This window comes from Equus caballus, chromosome 1 (genome assembly GCF_041296265.1).
Source record: "Equus caballus isolate H_3958 breed thoroughbred chromosome 1, TB-T2T, whole genome shotgun sequence".
Classification (NCBI taxonomy): Eukaryota; Metazoa; Chordata; class Mammalia; order Perissodactyla; family Equidae; genus Equus; species Equus caballus.
The window spans coordinates 194,581,017-194,587,407 of record NC_091684.1 but is presented as its reverse complement, the minus strand read 5'-3'; the positions used below and the strand labels follow the sequence as shown (position 1 = coordinate 194,587,407).

The 6,391-nt window shown below is 41.1% G+C and overlaps 1 long non-coding RNA gene across 1 annotated transcript in view; it reads left to right on the top strand.

Annotated features, from left to right (window-relative positions):
- Positions 1-321: 321 nt before the first annotated feature.
- LOC138925234 (uncharacterized) overlaps positions 322-6,391 on the top strand; it is a 51,250-nt gene continuing 45,180 nt past the window's right edge. The window contains exons 1-2 of the long non-coding RNA XR_011441183.1: positions 322-372; positions 1,412-1,586. This is a non-coding gene — a long non-coding RNA (uncharacterized lncRNA). The remainder of the gene's footprint in view (positions 373-1,411; positions 1,587-6,391) is intronic.

Genomic DNA, 6,391 nt, shown 5'->3' with positions numbered 1-6,391 from the left:
AAACTGTGATATTGTCAATGTATTTCCTAATACAAGTTTTACTTTGAGAACAGAAGGGGGTTTCAAAAGCACGGTGTGGAGGAAGACTCTTCCAGAGTTGGCACCCAGCGCGGCCTGCCTGGCGCCAGACTCCCCGGGGTCTGAGTGATGAGTTATCAGAGAGCTTTCCTGTCTGAAGCCTTTCCCTGTCTCAAGTGAGCGATTAAGACCCAGAGCTGCGTTCTGCTCTCTAGGATAACCAAAAGAACAATAGAACTATCGTTTGGCTGTCATAGATTCAAAGCAAAGGTATAAAAATAACCACTGAGACTCAGTAAAATTCATAGCAAAATAATCAACATTAGGCGTCAACTGGCAGATTTCTCCCACTGTGTAAGTACTGCTGTGTGGTTTTATCAGGAATATTTAAAGTATTCTTTCTTCTAATATGTGATGGCATTCTATTCTAGAGTAGAATTATTTTTGCATATATAAAACTTGATGCAGGGTCGGTGAGCCGAGCAGTCGAAAGAAAGATTTCTTGGACTCTCAAGATCTGGCAGTAGTGCTCTTTTATTTAGAGAATAGGGTGGAATAGCATGGGGATAGGACCCATGGGCAGTCAGAGCTCCTGCTGCTGTTGCATGGGGACAGGACCTATGGGCAGTCAGAGCTTCTGCTGCTGCTGCATGGGGACAGGACCCATGGGCAGGCAGAGCTCCTGCTGCTGCCCTGAGTTGAGGGTTAGGGCTGATTTTATAAGGCATGGGTATGTGACTTATTTTTACTGGAAAAAGAAAAGATGATGTAAAAAGTCATTAAATGATTTCAGTGCAGATAGGGTTTGGTTATCGTACGGTCATATAACTTTAGATACGAATCTGGCCACATAGATCGGCATGTAGGTGAGGATGCCCTGGGCTTCTCTCCCCGGGGCAGCCCTAATTCATACCATAAAAAAATCCACTGGGTCATATAGTTTGGCATGTAGGCCAGGTCACCTTGGGCTTCTCTAGCTGGGGCAGCCTTAATCCACATCAAAACTCACTTCCTAAAATTCCTGAAAATGGTTTTCAAGCAGGGTTTTTTTTTTTTTTTTTTTTGCATTGGCATTTGCATAAAATTAGGCATGTTTTCAGAGAAAGAGTTCACCAATCTTGGAATTGGGACATTTTGGGTAAAATGAGAGGGGGAGCCCGCCTCTCTGCCCGCTGGCCGTTGCCGCACCCCAGCAGGGCTGTGGCTGGCTGTAGCTGTCACCCTATCTCCTCGGAGGCTTGTTTTTCCACTGCAATTTTGCAAATCTTTCTTCAGACTTTAGCTGCTGTTATTTAGTTCTTTAGGCTGAAAAATCAGATATTTTCACCTTTTTTTCAAATTCCTGCAATATACTCAATATTTCTTATGTTCTCTACATGTCTCTTTTGTCAAGGATTATAATGTCAAAGACAGCTGAGCTGGGATTTTATACATTACTGTTAGAAGTTCCACCTAACAAAAATCCATACCAGATTCTATGTAACCTAAAATAAGGAAGAGACTTGCATTTGAATGGTCTTTCCCACATATAAGCTAAAAAGGACTTCGTTTAGTGCGATCGTCCAATGGTAAGTGGTATCTTTTAGTTCTATAACAACTAATTTGTCTATCTGTAAAATACAGTTATATTTAAAGCACATGGAATGTAGTATACTAATATAAAATAAAATAATAGTTTGATTAGAATTAGATTATCTGGTTCTTTTAAATATTCATCAGTTGAGTGGCCTTCAAAACGCACATTTGTGAGTATGTAAAATACATGATTAATTTACAGGACAGTATAAAAGGTGTTTAAAAACCTGTCCCCTGGAGATAATCAGTCCTGTGAGCACAAACGCACCTTAGAGCTATGACTCATAACGCCACAGAATCAGAATAACAAAAGCAAGCTGCTTTTCCAGACACTTTCCTTTGTGATTTAGGAGATTTGTACTTTAACTGCTCTTTGGGAGTGTCTGTCTAGCTCAGCTTTGCTCAGTGGCATTCGGCTCCACTTTTAAATAAGAACAGATGACCACTGGGTTTTAGCATTACAGCAGGTGCTCTATTAAGGCTTGCTAACTGAACAAGTGAGTAAATTAATGGGTGAATAATCATACTTGAATGGTCTTTAGAGTTTTCTTGCTTCCAGGCTGTTTTCCCCTCTAAGCCATGATGTGAACATGCCCAGACCCATCCCTCTGGTGTGTTATCACGGTTTCCAGGTTTATGGAACTTTCTGAGTTCCATAAAGCCATACAGCAGGGACTCTACTATGACAGTCATGGTTCTCCACAAAACGAACCCAGGCTTGTTCTTCCACTAGCCCCCTACACTGATCCTCGCTCCACACAAACTGATCTGCTTACTGCCTCTCAAACTTTTTCAAGTTGTTTCCTTCTCTACCTTTATGCTTTTGTACCCAACTTTCCAAACCCTAATCATCTTTTAAAGAATAGTTGGGATCCTTGATCTAGAGTGCAGTTTTTCCTGACAAGCACAGCCAAAGCTGTGCTCCGATGGAGTGAGTAAGAATCGTTGCCTGAGCCCTGTGCTTTCACCTCCCCAGGGAAGCAGTGGAAGGACCTAAACCTACACATGCCGCCCAACCATCAAGCCCCATCACAAGGGACAGAGCTGGCCTGTTCACACATTCAACTAATCCCGTCCCCACCCAACACTCAATCCCTCAGCAAGTACTGCCTGCTGTACCTCCAAAACGTGTTCTTTCCACCCCCTTCTCCAACTTAACCACCACTCCTGGGATGATTTGCCATCATCTCTTGCATGGACGCCTGCAATGCTTCCACTCTGGTGCTCCTACAGTCCCCGTTCCTTACCACTACCACCTTCCAAATCCATTTTCCATATGTCTGTCAAGTTTTTTTTTAAAAAGTGTAAATCTGATAGGTTTCAATAAAAACTTTCCACCCTCTAGAATCTTTAATATGCCAAAGATTTCCCACCGTATTTAGAATAAAAACTAAACTTCTCACCACGGCCTTTAAGGCTCTACATGAACTGGTTCTAGACTATCCTCTGATGTCAGTTCCCATCCTTCTCTCCTTGCTCTGTGTGTGGTTACATGAGCCTTTCACTGTTGATAGACTAATGGGAACTCAGAGGCTCCCTGGGGAATCTGCACTTTCAGTTCCATTTGACCTGTAATTTTCCACCCTCAGATCTTCACACGGCTGGCTCATTGTTGTCCTTCAGACTCAGCTCTGATGTTAGTTTCTCAGAGATGACCTCCTTAGGCAACTTCCTAACACACACATCACAGCCACTTTCTCGCATATCCTTTACTTTGGAATATTTACTACTACTGAAATAATACTATGTTGTTTACTCCTTTTTTTCCTATCTCCCTTGACTAGAATGTGAACTCAAAGAGAATGAAGACAGGGTTGTTTTTGTTCATGTCTACGTCTCCATTATCTAGAATGGTGTTTGTCATAAGACTATGGACAGTCAAAAAATATCTTCTGAGAACATAAATGGGAAAAAAACAATAAATGAAAGGATCAGACAGTTACTGATGTAAAAGCACTCTATACTTTTCAATTATGTTAATATTACAACCATCTACATGACACTCAGATAAATACTGCCTTATCCTAGCTACTGTAATATTTTATTTTAAATCCCTTCATTTAGTCATCCAGTTAAAATGATGAAGTGAGCACTGCGTGCCCTGGGAGATAGAGCAGTAAATCCTGTAGGTTCATGACGAACATCATGGAGGTGGGGTGCAGTGGAGTGCAACCTGGGTTGGGTTGGAGGAAGCAGATAGAAACAGCTTCCCAGGGGACATAACATTCAAATGGAGACCTGACCGATGACAGGAAGCAGCAAATCAGATATCAAGGATGAGGAAATAGAAGAATAATATGCTTATTAACTGCTTTTCCCTCATACTAGCCAGCAATGTTCTTTAAGCCAGAACTAGAATATAAAAAATATAGGAGCACCACACAGGCAGTAGAGAGTGGCTATTATATTCGGTCCTCTCTCCTCTCAAGGGCCAAGGTGCAGAGAGGTGAGGCAGGAGAGAAGAGGAAAATAATATTTATTAATGCCTATTACGTGCCAAATACTGTGCCACCAGCTTTCACATGAATAATTTTATTTTATTCTCTCAACAGCTCTGTTCCTGAGGCTCATTAGGTTTTATTGACCCTCATAAATCATACTTATGGCTGAGGTTCTAACTGGGTCTATTCTCACTGTCCAAAATCCATGTTCCTTTTTAATATGCTACCTGACTAGGTCGGTGTTCTCAATCTGGCTGTGTGCATTAGAATCAGCAAGCTGAGGCTACGCTCGAGACCAATAAAGTCAGAATGTCTGGGCGTGGAACCCAGGCTTCAATAGTAGTTAAAGCTCCTCAGGTGAATTTGATATGCAGCCAAGTGTGAGAAGCTCTGGTCTAGGCCAAGGACAGAATGCCAGCTAGTTTAATTAATTCATTTTGGTTATTTCATCCATATTTCTGTATTCAAGCAAGATCCCACTTAAACCGCAATGAGCGAAAAAAAGATGATTCTCTTCTTTGGCATGCCTCTTCAATGCATTAGTCTGGAAAAGTCAGCTGTGAAGGATGAAACAACATAACTAAATAATTAAGCTACTTTTGTCTCTCAACACACCACATCCTATGTCTGTTTGAATAATTCCTGGCTCCACCAGCATATGCTATCAGATTTAATTCTCTCTGGTCTGGCACTACATATTTTTAGTAACTTTAGCTTCAGAAAGAAGAGCAGAAGAAAGTAACACCGTTTACATAACTATAGGAATATAATTTATTTAAGCTTGTAAAAGAATACCACAGGGGAATTCATGAAACTTAAAAATTCATTTCCTTTCTACTTCTTACAACAAAAGATCAGTTGGCACTTAACAAAAATGCTCTTGTATATATTATTATTAGATAAGGCATCTGCAGCTTAATATAAAAGGAGTTAACACTGCTGGTAGCTATTGTTCTCAAATGAAACAACATCCTTCTATTGCCCTAGGCTAAAAAGCATGTTTCTGTCTTAAAGATAGTATGTGACCTTTGTCTTAAACTGTCATTATGAAATTTTGTACCACAAGCAGCAGACTTTGTAAATAAATGGCTAATTTGAATGTCCTCTAGACCTTTGCAGTAAAGCAATGAGTCATATCTCAGAAAAGTATTTCATACTAATCAGTAGATATCTTAATCTTTGGTTCATCCTGTTAGTTCATATGACTAATAACTACTTAGCACAAAGATCACTGAAAATTAAAACTCCATGATGTCATTATGTGACCCTCTAACCCAATGACTCCTCTTTCTTCTGCGTTATATCCATACTTATTAATCATGAACCTGATTCATTATTAGGAATAATTAGGCTGGAGATAGAATAGTTTACTTTTATCTTTAAAAAAATGGTTTGCTGGGGCTGGCCCCGTGGTCGAGTGGTTAAGTTCGCGCACTCCGCTGCAGGCGGCCCAGTGTTTCGTTGGTTCGAATCCTGGGGACGCGGACATGGCACAGCTCATCAAACCACGCTGAGGCAGCGTCCCACATACCACAACTAGAAGGACCCACAACGAAGAATATACAACTATGTACCGGAGGGGCTTTGGGGAGAAAAAGGAAAAAATAAAATCTTTAAAAAAAATGGTTTGCTGTATCTAAATGTGGTAGCAGCTTTATTCACAATTACCAAAACTTGGAAGTAACCAAGATGTCCTTCGGTAGACTAATAGATAAGCTGATCCAGACAACATCAAAATGAAATGAGCAACTATATGATGTTCTGGAGAAGGTAAAAGTATGGAGACAGTAAAAAGATCAATGGTTTTCAGGAGGTGGGATCGGGGCATGAATAGGCAGAGCATAAAGGACTTTTAGGGCACTGAATATACTCTGTATGATGCTATAATGAAGGATGCGTGTCATTATTCGTTTATCCAAACCCATGAAATGTACAACACCAAGAATGAACCCCAGTGTAAACTATGAACTTCCGGTTACCATGATGTGCCGTGTAGTTCGTTGGTTATAACAACTGTGCACTCTGGTGCGGATGTGATAATGGAGGAAGCTCTGCATGTGTAGGGGCAAGGAATATATGGGAAATCTCTGTACCTTCCTCTCAATTTTCCTGTGAACCTAAAACTGTCCTAAAAAAAAAAAATAAAGCCTGGGGCCAGCCAGTGGCGCAGTGGTTAAGTTTGCACATTCTGCTTCGGCAGCCCAGGGTTCGCTGGTTCAGATCCCGGGTACGGACATGGCACCACTTGGCAAGCCATGCTGTAGTAGACATCCCACATATAAAGTAGAGAAAGATGGGCACGGATGTTAGCTCAGGGCCAGACTTCCTCAGCAAAAAGAGGAGGATTGGCAGCAGAT